This window comes from Cyprinus carpio, chromosome B5 (genome assembly GCF_018340385.1).
Source record: "Cyprinus carpio isolate SPL01 chromosome B5, ASM1834038v1, whole genome shotgun sequence".
NCBI lineage: Eukaryota > Metazoa > Chordata > Actinopteri > Cypriniformes > Cyprinidae > Cyprinus > Cyprinus carpio.
The window spans coordinates 7,120,781-7,136,023 of NC_056601.1; the positions used below are offsets into that span (position 1 = coordinate 7,120,781).

The window sequence follows — 15,243 nt, forward strand, 5'->3', positions numbered from 1 at the left end:
GTTCCAAAACAGTCACTGAGTGGGCGGAGCTCGTGTCGAAATGTGTTCTCGTTGTATAAATAGCTGTTACACCTGTATAAATATATAACAGTATGTAGTTATATTATAAAATCATGTAGGAATTTTTCACATGCAGGTGTTTTTTCAGAGATAATATTTTTCTTGAAGAATTCGTTTCGTATCAGAGGAACAGATCAGGAAGGACTATTAAAATGTAAGTAATCTACAGCAACACTTAATGTAAAATACTTCGCCAGTGCTTTCGGAACACCTGTGACACTAGATTTAGATCCTCAGGTCCCTGGGTTGCGTGTCTAAATCTCAGTTCAGGGACGTGCTTGGAAAGGTGAGTGAGCTCTGGAGCAGAAATCACTCCTGTCATAAACATCAAGGCTGGAAGAGGGTGGTTATTTATTATTCAGTTGTGTATTTATAGATTAATGTCGAAATCGAAAGACGCCAGAGTCATAAATCGAATCCGCAGAGAGAGCTGCTACCATTAGGGAGATATATGCACCTCTACATCAACATGTTTATCATCTGCAGGTACTTATATTCAGTAGTCTATGATCGAAACTCGTTCACTGATGTATTACAGTATCATCTATCCTTTGCAAGGAGACATTTCTAGCCCCAGAGTTTTTACAGTTGGTAAAATACTGTACTTTAAGTGATGCAGCCATGCAAGGACTAATGAAACTCATCCAGACAGACGCTTCTTTACTCAGTTTTCAGTTGAAATCTGTTAACTGTCAAATTACAGAAGAAAAATCACCAACAAATTCTGTTTATTCTGCAAACACTTTCTTCAAGAAGAGATTTTATTTCATGATTATACAACACTTTAGTTTACTTTACAAAGACATTGACAGTTTTGCACAAGCATGCAGCCTAGTAATGCATGTTAAAAGTGTATTTACAGTGTCCTGATCATGTGCGTTTGTTTTAGGTGCCTCTGAGTGAGTGGAAGTGGAGCATCATGTAACTGAAGGTCTGCTTCACAGAGGCCTGCACATGCACGGAGCTCTGCCCATCTACTCAGGCACACGCTGGAACCTGATCATATGGATGCGAGCTTCACGTGAGATGAACAAACTCTGCCCTATGTGTGGTAAGAGACCCACACTAGTGGAGAGTGATGGATTCAGTGATGGCTTCACCATGGACCCTGATGACACTAATGTGTCATGTTCTTTAACATGATGTTGTTCAGTCCAAATGGGAGCTAATTTATGAGAGTCTAATTCATGGTGCTTTGCTCAATCTGGATAAAATGTTTTTGGTGCCCTCTTCAAAATCAGTACTAAAGGTACAAGAGTTGATTTATGTTCTTGGGTAGTTTTGACTGTAAATGACCTGATTAAATATTTAATCGATTTAAAATGTAGTGGTTTTAAACCTGCTATTGATGTTAGTCAATGTTTCTCTTAGGATAAACTGTTACTATATACATGGAATTTGAGATATACAATAAAATAAAGTAAACAAAAATAAGAATAACAATTCTATGGCTTATATGTACAAAAACATTAATTTCAGTAAATATTTTTTAATCTGCCACCTCATTTCCTTTACCAAAATTCAAGTGGCCAGGAAACAGAATTATTGCATCTTAAAAAGTTCTCTTTTTTCCTCCAGAGGTTAAATCTCATGTCGGCCAATATCCATAATTTGCAACCTTTCCATTTACACATATTCATATACAGAAAAAACATCTCACGTACACTGAACACAAGTCACACAAGCCTTCTGAAACTTTCAAGGAAACAAAATGTAAGGCCAAAACCTCTTTCTTTCGCTATTTCAAAGCTTGTCTTTTGGTTGTTTCTTTTCCACAACTTTGATTTTTAAGTGATTTAGGAAGGAAAAGAAAGGGAAAGGTAGGAAAAAGCATGACTGTTTGGAGAAAGGCATCACTACTTGACCCAGAGGTAGCAGTTACAGAGGCCAACAAAATCAGAATTGTTTATCCCTGTCACCATCATATCAACTGTCCTGAAATCTAGAATATAAAGTTGATCTAGGTTTCTAAAATGAAATTGCAAAAGGTTTGCACTGCATTAATATAAACAGATTTTGTCTAAAATATATTCTCATTTGTAGTAAGAAAATAATCTTTCTGCCTTTCCATTATCTATGGTGTTATATTGTTTCCAATTAATAAAATTGACTGCTTTTTCAGCTGTTTTGGCTTTTAAAATAAAAAACAAAAATGATGCTTAATGCATCCATTGCATAAATCATACATTTCGGCTCAGTGTTTGCCCTTTAAAATAATTCAACCTCTAACTTCTTATGCCACGTAACAGTTATGTGTACCCATAAAGTGCTGTTTGATCCATAAGTGAACATAAACTTGTGTATTAGCCACACAGGATCTTCAAACAAGCTGAGATGGGGCATGCAATGTTCCACATTGCACAGCTGGAGAACTGACATTATAGTGTCGTTTCGCTGCTCATGTCCCTGTGCTCTCTGTGTCTGGCTCTAGGGTTAATATCATTGTCGTCATAGTCCGACTCCATCTCAATCTTCACCTGGGGCACGGGGCAGGACATCCCTCTGGTCATTGGCATCGCCGGAGATGATGGACAGGAGATCTTCAGGTGCAGAGTGATGCTGTGGAATGGCAACTTCCAGTTACAAGAGTGAGGAGGAGAAAGAGGAGAGGGCTATGACAGGAAGGAGGAACAGCTGAGGAGCAGTCTGTATTAAGATGTTAGTTGCAGGTGACAACACAAGTGTTTCCAGGGGAAAGATTTGGGATCAGGACACCCAAAGCAGGAAGAAGGCTCAGTATGGTTGTCCTAGGTTAAGGAGATTAAATGCGATAAAGACTAGGGCACCTATGATAGACCTTAACAACACGGTTCAACATTAACATTAGTTAATGCATTAGGAATCATTAAATAATTCTGGTTCTTGGTTAATGTTCATTTCTAGGTCAGACATTTATAATATATATTTTAACATTCCTGTAAAAAAAAAAAATAGAATATATAATGTAATACATTACATTTTTACCAGGAACTTTGTAAGTTGTATTGTATTTTCGGCAGCCATGATCCTTCAGAAATCATATTAGCTTATTTATTGAAATATTAAACTGTTTTGTGGAAACCGTGTTACATTTTTCAAGATTCTTTGATAAGAAGAAAGTTCAAACGAACAGCATTTTACAAATATTTTTGTTTTAAATGTATTTTTGTATTTTGTAACAATGTGAAAGTCTACATTTTATACTATTAAATCTTAAGTATGACATCTTACTAACCCCATATATATTTTCTATTTATATAAAAATACTATATAGTAATAGTATTATTATAAAGTGTTAACAATTAACAATAGCTATAATATCTTATATGATAATAATCCAAATGATGCCTAATGCAATAACTAATCTGAACAAACTGAACCTTTGTTAAAGTGAACACTTCATCCAAACCATGCCCCCTGAACAGCAATGCAGACATGAAACCCAGCAGATTTTACATCAGAATGATACAGAGGCACATATTTGGATAAGTATGGGTTGTGAATATAGTTTGAGAGGAACCAGGCTGGGGGAAAAAATCTAGAACAAGCACAGAGTTATTCTGTATAAGCACTCTTATTGGAACCACAGTTATAGAGGGAAAGAAACAACCAAAATTCCTTAAAAGAACTACTATACATTGTTACATTATGCACTTTATAGCTACTAAAAATGTATCAAATATAAACTTTTCTCACTGGCATCTTTCCAAGCATTTATATAAACAGAAACTGTACCCACATCTAATTATGGAAGTTCAATAATTATTATTTATGTGTGCTGTTTCTTTAGGTGTGAAAATGTAAGCAAAAGAAATAATACATATGCATAACACAATAAAATACACATTTTTTATAAAAGCATGCAGAGTAAAATACTGGTGGTTGCATGAAAACAATTCTATCTGCATTGCTTCAAAGTGCATGGCAAGGGCAATGAAAATATAGCAAAAAACTATATGCAAGGTCTTGCATGACCTTATTTATTGGTCTTAGCAGTTATATATTTAATATTCTGAGCTGCCTCTCAACTATGTCATCTATTTCTACTGTATGTACATATGAATGCAATCTTTAGTATTATTAGATGTAGTGGAGGTGCGTATTTTAGAGGGAATGTGCTCACATTAAAAAAAAAAAAAAAACCTAATTAAGTTGGTATCAGTTGTAGTAACTGCCTGGTTGGCATCGTGCCGCCCACTCTGAGTTGGAGTCTGGCACCTGTAAGAGGTCACGGTAGGGAACGTGTAGTTTGAGCACACAGTACCTGCGATCCAAGTCCGAATCACTGGGGGAGCAGTTTGTATAGGGGTTAAACTTGTCCTGTGGGCCAAAGAACGGATGAAGATTAGTGCTTCTGTAGAATGTGTCATGTTTGTCTTTGAGGCTTTATTAGTATAAGCATGAGGCTCTTCTCCACCAGAAGGTGGCACCAGTGAAACGCAATACAACAGTGTGAATGTCAAAAATGATTAAAATAGATACATTTTTATGTGACTTAACTCAAATACAACTTCTCTCATTTCAACCCAAGCAGCCTGTGTCTTTCTTTGAGTAGTCGGACTACTAAAACACTTACGTCTTCACGGTCCTCCCCTCCTTTGCCTTTCTTTTTATCCTTCTTGGTGTTCTTCTTTTCATCCACCTTTTTCTTCTTTTCCTTTCCAGGCAGGATGTCATCCACCCATGCCAGATCGTGTTGAGAGAAGACCATGTCCAACATCTTTCGTACCACCATAAGACCAAGAATCTAAGGAATCGAAGGGGGAAAAAAAAGTACTGAAGTACATTCTGAGTACCATCGTATAAAGTACTGAAGTACATTGATCCCTTACTGAATAGATTATATTCAGAGAGCTTTATGGAAACTTAATGTAGTTTTGACTCATGATATACACTGATGTTTTTGTGTGGCAATATAAAATGTTATCATACCATGACCGGGAAGATAATAGCGAGGAATGTGGATTTGAGGATCCAGAGAACAGCTAAGCACACAATCTGCAACAGTGTGAACAGGTGGATTCTTCTCAGCGGTACGTGACGCAGGTATGAAAAATCTGGCTGGTGTTTTGCTGGCATCATAATCAGTTTGATCCTGTCCCAGAACTATAAAAGATAGGATGTTTGATTAGATATGTAGTGGACAAAAATGAAAAATCTGTCATTACTCACTCTCGTGTCATTTCAAACCCAAGTGGCTCTTTCCATCTAATAAAAGTGAATGAGGACCAGGCCTGTCCATCACCAAAAGGACATATCAGACCTTTTTGATGATTAAGCTGATTCATTTTACAAAATGATCTGTTCACAGTGATCTGATTTGGTTGCAATCCATTTGAAGGGAAGATTATCAGTGAATAACAATGTACATTTTGATCTTTTCCTCACAAAAACTATCAGATGGTTTTAGAAGACTTGAAATATAGCACAAGAGTCATATGTTGAACCTTTATGTTTTTATGATGCCATCATGCAAGAAAGTCATACAGGTTTGAAATTACTTGAATATATTATTGACTTTTTCTAACTTCCTTTTTAGTCCATTCTTTTACCTCACTTACAGAAGACAATCACAAATCCACATGCCAAAGCTTCACAAATAGAAAAGAGAACATTGCTGTTTAGTGACAATCTCAGCTTTTAAGCATTTAGCCTCAAAGCAGCATAAACCTAAATACATTTGTATTCGTTCAGTGTATTATAAAGGTCTCTGCTTGAGGTCCATCATTTTGCCTTTGTCCTCCTCTTGTTCTCTGACATTAAACGAGACTGCTAGAGCACAACAAAGCAGCACCAGGCCACTGCCAAACTACACAAGAGGGTGGATTGTCACTGCAGTCTGACAGCCTCATCAAAATGCAGCTCAAAATTGCCTCAGTAAACCCAGCCAGCCTGCAAATATTCATTCCCACAACACAACTCATTTCTAATCACTAAACGCATTTGTAGCGTGCATGCAAATTAGTTTTACATTCTCACGCAAACTGCAGGTTGTGATGTTTTCCCTGTATAGCTTGAAAGTTTGGTATGATATTAAAACATAGGAATTTTAAAAACAATAAATGTACATTGGCTGTCAGAGATGTTCCAATCGGTTTGGTTGGGAAAAGGTTAGATCCCTAAGGCACTTACTTGGATGCCACTAAGAGAAGCAACACCCATGTAGAGGAAGACTCCGTACAAGACCGGCATAGGAATGAACTATAAACAGAAAAACAACATACACTTCAGCTGCCAAGGCAGTACAAGTATGTTTAATATTCAGTATAAGGACAAACTTTATTCAGTACAAGGATGCATTAAACTGACAAGTGATGGATTTATTATGTTACAAAGTATTTAAAATAAATGCTTTTTTTTCTATTATAAGAATTTGATTCTTTTCTATTAGAAGAATCCTGGGGAAAAATGTATCACAATTTCCACAAAAATATTTTTTAAAACTGTGACAATAAATGTTTCTTGAGCACCGGATCAGCCTATTAGAATGATTTCTGAAGGATCATGTGACGCTCAAGACTGGAGTAATAATGCTGAAAACTAAACTTGAAAATTATTCAATTATATATTCAGTTATTTTAATATAATGGGAATCGAACCTGCAATCTTCAGGTTACATGTCTGGCTCTCTAACCATTAGGCCACGACTGTCATAATAGTTCACAATATTACTGTTTTTACTGTATTTTCAAATCAAGACAGCTTTGGTGAGTCTTGCACAAACATTAGAAAATATCATTGTGGCCAAGTATCATATCGACCCCAAATTTCAAACGGCACTGTACATAGCATTTATTTACTCTTTACCCATTTGAAATAGTACAGCTATTGCGGAGTAGATCACACAGAAATCATCGCAGAACATTTTTATGATAATAATGGCTAATTTACCCTTAATAATAGGTCAGAGTCCGTATTAATTATCTCTGTCATTTCAACAAGCTCACCTGCAGGATGGGGGCCAAGAAGATAGACACTCCTGTCAGCACAAAGACCAGGATTCCTGTCAGTCTTTGTTCTCTGTAATTGGAAGAGAACTTACTGTGAGTGGAGAACTCAGATATGTACTGCACAGCCATAGTTTTAGTGCATTTATTTGTTTAACTATACTGAACAATAACAAAGTGGCAACTTATGATCATACGTATTACTTTTACTTGATATACTTTTTTTTAAACATAATACTGATAGCAAAGTGCCTGATTCACACCAAACACACTACATACATGCATGCATTTCACCGTTTTCAACTGTATCCATATGATTTATAGCTACATTTTGAGGTTTGGCATCTACGATTCGGCTTTAGATGTGGTCCGCCTCCTCATGTAAATTAGATTTTATGACATTCAAGTCTGTAATATGTCTTAATAGCCCACTCTCAATAACCATTTTATAATATATGACTGTTATTAAAGAAAAGACTTTTGACTCTGTTTCGAGCCATCAGAAATGATGGCAGCGAGAGACCACAAAGAAGTTGTCTATGTCTGTCTCACCTCACACCTAGAAACTGTGGCTGTTCCCCTGGAGCACTAGACTCACTCTCCATCTTCAGTGAGTCAATGTGAGCGATGGAAATGACAGTGGCTGCCACATACCACGGCAGGCCCATAAAAGAGCAGACTGCCATCAGAACGCCCACCCACAATAGATCCAGGTGGTACCCACAGCCTTTCTGTAGCAAACAGAGCGAGAGTGTGAGGAAGTCAATGGACATGAAAAGAACAGGTGTGATGAAGGATCGGCTCACTGCATGGATACCTTTAACTTATTTTCCTTGCGGTTGACGATGACTGCACTGATCTGCTGATCCATGAAGATGAGGATGGTGACAAGGAGCGCGGGGACGGAGCTTGCCAGGTAAACCCACCACGGATTCTTTCCGAATGGCATCACAAACCAACCCCTGCCAGCACGTGTGGGCTATGTGATTTGAAAAAAACAAAAAAACAACAACAACACTGAGACAAACTAAAGAAGCTTCTTTATTAAAAAGTCACAATTTCTAGTTTTATTCTCCAGTCGAACTTCATTTACACTCACCTTGAAATCTGTAGGCACAATGAGTTTGGGTGTTTGCAAACCTATTAGCATGTCCAGCCCCACAAACGTCATGATGGACATGAAGATGGAGAAGTCACTAATCAACTTCCTTAGCTAGATAGAAAATATATATATATATGCATATAGAAAAAGAATGAATAAAACACATAGCTGCAGAAATAGAGCACAATGTCATTGAAGAGCTACATATACTATACTGGGCTGCAAACTTGCCACCTTTTGTCAAATGACTACAGTTTTGAATGCAGAAATAAATGTCAAAACAAGATTACTGGAAAGTTTTTATTTACATATTTATTTATTCTTGGCAGGCACATAATCAGGGACTGATAATCTGACACAAGTGACGCAATTTCTGGGAGACTACAGAGAATAACCTCAGAATAAATTCATTTGTATACAGTACACCATATACGTGCAATACAGTATCTAAGAGGAACAGACAGTGTTAATACTGTATGATCTTGCTTTATTTTATAATACAGAATTATATATATAATTATATATAATTTCAACTGTAATAATTACTACAAAGTTTTGAGAGCCAAACAAATATGTCAAGCGACCTGTTAGAGAATATAAAATATAAAATAGCTTTTATTCATATTTTTTATAAATCTCCTATGCTCACCAAGGATGCATGTTTATATGTATATAGCACTTTATACAAAATATTTCTAAGCAGCTTTACAGGAATACAAAGATGAAGAGATCAATTCTGCAAAACAAATAATAATAATAATAATAATAAAGATCCCTCTTACAAAAAAACCAAACAGATTTTCACACTTGCAATTTTGTATTTCACTTCGACCTTGTTATTATTATTGTCCTTTTCTCTGCAAGGTTGTTGTTTTTGTTGTTGTTTTTCATAACATTACAATTTAAGATAACATAGTTTTCTATTTTAATATATTTGAAAATGTAATTTATTCCTGTGGTTGCAAAGTTGCCATTACTCCAGTCTTCAGTGTCAAATGATTCAACACTTTAGGAAATTTTCTCTAGAAAATGTGTCATATATCAAAAAGTGTACAGCATAAATATATGCTTTAAATAAATATGAATATAAATTGTGTCACATGCATGATTACAGACCTTGTTTACCTTTCATGAGTCTCCAGGTATAAAGCTCTTTCGATTTCTTTTTTGGCAGTCGTGGCCTAATGGATAGAGAGTTGGACTTGTAACCTGAGGTCGCGGGTTCGAGTCTCAGGTCTGGCAGGGACTGTAGGTGGGGGGAGTGAATACCCAGCACTCTCTCCACCCTTAATACCACGACTGAGGTGAGACCCTTGAGCAAGGCACCGTATCCCCAACTGCTCCCCAGCCGCCACAGCATTGGCTGCCCACTGCTCCAGGTATGTGTTCACAGTGTTTGTTCACTACTCACTGCTGTGTGTGTGCACTTGGATGGGAATGCAGAGCACAAATTCCAAGTATGGGACAGCATACTTGACCACATCACATCCTTTCATTTCCTCTTAACACTATCAAAAATTATACCGATCTTACTAAATCTCATTAACTACTAGTCTCAAGGACTGAGAAACAACAGAGAAAAAGAGAAAAGGACATGTCCAAGATACTAATAAGGTCGAAGTGAAAGACAGAAAAGTGCAAGTGTGAAACTGTGTTTCTGCAAGAGAAGAAAGAAAGAGTAAAAAAGAAACTTCACTGGTCTTACCTTTGTGGGAAAGTAGCGACTGAATTTGAACTTCTTCAGAGTGACAGTCATAGTGTAGGTCCCGAAGAACAAAATGAAGGACATGAGAGCAAGATCTGGAACATACTTGCAGGATTTTCCCACCAGTGAGCCTCCATATTTCACACACTCCTTCTTACTCAGCTGAGTCCAGTCCAGAGCTGTTACATTCAACTGAGAAGATGGGACAAACACAGAGAAAAAGGTAGAAGTCAGGGATAGGAGGGAGAAATGTAGACAGAGCAAGGGATGGAAGGGTTGTGGTGTGGATAAATGGCAAATAAAGAGAGAAAAAGAGAATAAAACAGGACAGGGCCAAAATATACAGCAATACAACAGACCAAGATCAGTAAGAAAGGATCCACATCAATAGATTTACATCAGATTGATATTTCCTTCATAATGATATAATACAAAAACACAAAGTATCATTGTGGGTTATTAAATCAGTGATAGTTAGTGCAAATACAGTGGATTCAAAAGCTGTTATCTAATCTGAGCTCATGCTAACACAAGTGTTAACACAGATGTGAGTGAGGTGAAGACATGAGGCACTTACACCAAAGAGAGCAGAGGAATTATCTGGCACTGGGACTACAACATCGAAGATCATTGGTGCCACTGAACAAACAGAGAGAGGGAGAATCAGAGAGGAAAATGAGCAGAACAAATGGAAATCTGAATAATACTGTGTTAGAAGGATTTATCCAGGATCAAAGCCAGCTTTGGCAACTGAAAATGACTGCAGGTATAGTAGCTCCACTGAAATGTTCATTCGGTTTTTGAAATGATCCTGCATGCCTAAACTACTTTCAAAGTACCTCATTGCTAGTTTACATTCACAGCTGCAAGCCATATAACAAAGTACAAACCAATAAAAAAAAACATGCCATTTGTCTGATTTAAACTCATTCTTATTGAAAAGTACTCACATCAATCGAAGGCCACGTTTGGGGTTTGCAGCAAAAACAAACATAACACAAATAAGTTACAGAAATCACATGCACTCAGCCAGTTCCCTTCAAACACCCAAAGGAACTTGGTTTAATCAAGAAATTAAATTTTAAATTATGCATACTGACAGTGCAGTTACTCCAAAGTGAAATGTATTCTGTAACACTGTACAATAATCTCTGATTCAATAACATAAATTAATAGATACAAACTATGAAATATTAATGACCCACTCATCTACAGCATATTACGCTAAAGTTTGTGGGTTGGTCATTTCTTATACTCACTAAGGCTGCATTTATTTGCTCCAAAATACAGTAAAACTGTAAAATGGTGAAATATTGCAATTTAAAATAACAAATCATTTTAAATTAGAAAACTAAACACAACATAAACAAAAGCTTACTGTATTCCTCAACTGTACCACTGTAAGTCACTTTGGATAAAAGTGTCTGCCAAATGAATAAATGTGACCCTGGACCACAAAACCAGTCTTAAGTCGCTGGGGTATATTTGTAGCAATAGTCTGAACAAATTAGTTTAAACAAAAGCATATCTATAATCAACAGAGTTTAATTAAAGAGAAAACTAACTAATTAACATAAACTAATTTCACCTTATTGTAGAGTGTTACCATTTGTCACCCTGGACCACAAAACCAGTTTTAAGTGTGAATTTTTCAAGCTTTCCATTGATGTATGGTTTGTTAGGATAGGACAATATTTGGCTGAGTTACAACTATTTGAAAATCTGGAATCTGAGGGTGAAAAAAAATCAAAATATTGAGAAAATCGCCTTTAAAGTTTTCCAAATGAAGTTCTTAGCAATACATATTACTAATCAGAAATTTAGTTTTGATATATTTCCTGTAGGAAATTTACCAAATATTTTCATGGGACATGATCTTTACTTAATATCCTAATAATTTTTGGCATAAAAGAAAAATCTGTAATTTTGACCCATACAATGTATATTTGGCTATTGCTACAAATATACCCCAGTGACTTAAGACTGGTTTTGTGGTCCAGGGTCACATTTATTCTTAGTATGTAAATCCTGACACACTAAATTAATGCAAATTTGCTCTACATCTAATTGACCCTTCGCAAAGACCTGCCCACCTTAGTTACTGTTGTTACATCTGAAAAGCCATGGCACTCTCACACCACGCATGTTCTCACGCAGTATTCGAAGCAAACAGGAAACTGACAATGCGCCGACAGACAAGACAGAGCAGGTTACTTTTGGTATGAAGTCTCAACTTCCAAATGTTGTCATTTTCTTAAGAAATTTAAACAATAAATACCGTTTTGTGTCTCTTTAATGTGTCATGAGTCATGACAGATCACTGTTGCGCCTCAGTTCAAGCGGCACATGAACCGATCATCTCTTTCTCTTTATTAGTTATAGCCCGAAATAAACACGAATGAACATCAGAAATGTATCTTGTTTCAAATGTGGAAAGATGTCAATACACACTATTTTTCAAGTTCAAGTCCACAGACGTTAATCTACTCTCCAGTCTGGTTTGTATGTCGGACAAACATTGCAGATTCATCGTTATGATTGGTAAGATCGCTTGTCAAGCATGCTCCCTGCAAAGGGTCAATTACTTCTGCACCATTTCAGACTGATGTGCTGACATGCTCCACACCAAGAATGGACTTACTCGGGTCTGGCGCCAAACACTCGCACTTGTAGGCTGTAACGTAGTCTGGTTTGAAGTCGATGTTGATGGGATAGTATTTGAAGGCTCCCACCATCTTCTTGATAGCATCAGAGATGAAGATGAAAGAGATGAGGCTAGAGAAGCCTTCCTCAGTGAAGCGCGTCATGTACTTTATGATGTAGCTGGCGTCCGTTGCAACCAGGAAAAAGCACTGTATGCAGGAGTGCATTCCGATCCACAGTCGAAGCTCCATGTAATCAATCCCATTATTTCTGAGGAAAAAGAATGTTTCAAGAAACAATAAAGAGAGAAAAATACAAGAGCAGTGAACACACTAGAGAGCAAGAGAGAAGTCGCTTATTTGCATCAGTGAAGAGAGATGATTTACGAGGGTCTTTTAAGGGTTGATGAAAGTGAGCAATCAATGCTGTACTGAATTGTCCTCAATAATAGACTGTGACTTATGTTGGATTGGTGCAGATGGCTCTCTCACTTGCTGAATTCATAAAGCAGTTTCTCAAAGATGAGGATGGGGCCTGTTGAGCTGAGGATAATGAGGGGTTGACCGCCAAACAAGCAGAATACCGTTCCTGCCAGAGCGGTGCCCAAAAAACTCTCCATCACACCCTAACAGAGAGTTAAACAGGGAGAGAGACAGGGAAACAAGGTGAGAAAGAGAGGGACAAAAAAGAAGACAGCTATAGATGAAGCTAGGTCACAAGTGTGCTTGTAAAATGCTCAAGAAAAGAAGATGACATGCAACTTTAAACAAACTGTCATGTTCTGTGAGCTGTACCTGGTAATTGTCTGTGGCATCCCCTAGAAGGCCCCCAAAGGTGATTGCATTGGTTATGCAGCCCAGGTAGATAAAGAGCACCGCAGAGATGGACTGAATGTGGAAGCCTTCATAAAAGTCGCTCAGGTACCAGGGAAACTTCCTCTTGATGTCAAGTATAAGGCCACCACAGAACCTGTCCCGTAAACACAGATGTTTAATCCATTATTCAACAGGGACCTGTCCTCTTTAGCTTGTATTAGACAGGCAGACAGAGGTGAGCTGTATCTTGATTATTAGCACAGAGTACTGGCACCCATTTTCTATCTCTGAGTCCTCACAATCCCTTGAGCACAAGTGCCAAAAAGCGCATTACATTTTTTCTTTTTTGACATATTGATCAAGATATGAACTCTCCTGAACCTCGGCGCTCAGAGGTATGTTTCAATTATTTGCAAAGACAGATAAGGCAAGAACACTTTGAGCTCTTAGAACTCAAGCTATACCTAAAAGTACAACTGAATTGTTTTAGAGATTCTGCAAGGTCAAAGTACAAGAACACCAGGTCCTGAAGATCAGGAGTGTTTGGGGAGTAACTAGTCACATGTAACGGAATTAGGTAATTTAATGACAAAATATTAATGTAACTATAATCTGTTACAGTTACTGAGAAAAAAAGTGTAATTAAATTACAGTTACTTATGAAAACGTTAAGGACTACAAAGGGGGTTACATCTGATTTTTTTTTCAAACACATACACTCACATACAGATTGAATTGATATCTTTCATAAATGGCATTGACTGGTCTAAAGTATGAGGGACTAATTTATGTTTCAAGGAGTTCAGGACACAGAATAGTACACATGCTTATTTGATAACTGTTTTATTTCCTAGTTGGGTTTATGCTTTGTTTTTTGTTTTTTCAAGGCATTGTTAGATGTTAGTTTCCTGTCACAGCGATGCAAAGATTTAATTTCAAAAACAGTATTATAGCTATTAAACTATACTTATTATGATTGTAAATCTGTATTTAACCTGAATTTGAGAATGATCTCAAAGTAAAAAGAGGTGCCACAGTCTAATTTTGTGGTGGCTGTGCTTTAAAATTAAATGATTATAATCCTAATTCAAGTGATGAAGGCTTTTGAAAGTCTGACAGTAATCAGTGTTGAGTACTACTGTAAGGCTAACCCTGCCTATTTAAATGTTTGAAAATGATTAACAGTCGAAAGCATTAGAAATTTAGAAAAGTAAAAAAAGTAATCGAATCTAATAGGTTACATTACTTTAATGGAGTAATTGAAATAGTTACACTACTTCTTACATTTTAATTATGGTAACTTGTTAACTTGTTAACCTATTACATTTCCAAAGTAACCTTCCCAACAATTTTGAACTGAGGTGGCAAACAGAATGCAGAATTGCAATTCCAATTTGGATATAAATAAGCAGATTTAAAATGAATTGAAATTAATATCATTAACTTTGATCTAGAATAGTACAATTTGCTAAAAAAAAACTTGACATTTTTGAAAAATGTGAAAAAAATCTTTGAAGCTTAAAAGTTTGTATGCCTTATTTAACATTAGGTATAGAACGATGGATGGATGGATGGATGGATGGATGGATGGATAAATGGATGGATGGACAGACCCACCTCCCCGTATATGCCAACTCTTCGCCAAGCTCGTGTGGAGCAGGCATAACCTCCTCATCGCTAACAGGCCCTCCGCCACCTGCTGTCCCATTCATCTGACCCAGCTCATTGAGGGAAAACACAGACTTCTTCTCATAGAAACAAAGATGAATGTTAAGATTTATGGAGAGAACAAAGAATGAGCACAAGTAGAATAAGCTTTACCTTTTGTCTGCTGAGGGAATTTTTTTGGGGGGTTCTATGCGAATTTTGGGGTCCCATTCTCCAGGTGGAAGCACAATCACCTCATCCAGAAACTCATCAATGCCAGCAATCAGATCCTCTCGGTCTCTGGCTTTATATGCTACATCGCTGAAGAGCTGTGGATAAAATCAA

At 36.9% G+C, this 15,243-nt stretch overlaps 1 long non-coding RNA gene and 1 pseudogene across 6 annotated transcripts; one reads left to right on the top strand and one right to left on the bottom strand.

Annotated features, from left to right (window-relative positions):
- Nucleotides 1–4,842, top strand: LOC109090588. Of its 6 annotated transcripts, XR_006154835.1 has the most exons (6): nt 1–214; nt 290–346; nt 437–546; nt 950–1,111; nt 2,492–2,606; nt 4,705–4,840. It is a non-coding gene; the product is annotated as an uncharacterized LOC109090588 (long non-coding RNA). The 6 variants fall into 6 exon arrangements; XR_006154836.1 differs by having other exon boundaries at nt 207–346; XR_006154837.1 differs by lacking the exons at nt 290–346; nt 437–546 and having other exon boundaries at nt 2–214; nt 2,492–2,718; nt 4,705–4,841.
- Nucleotides 1,108–15,243, bottom strand: part of LOC109090587 — a 27,759-nt pseudogene continuing 13,623 nt past the window's right edge.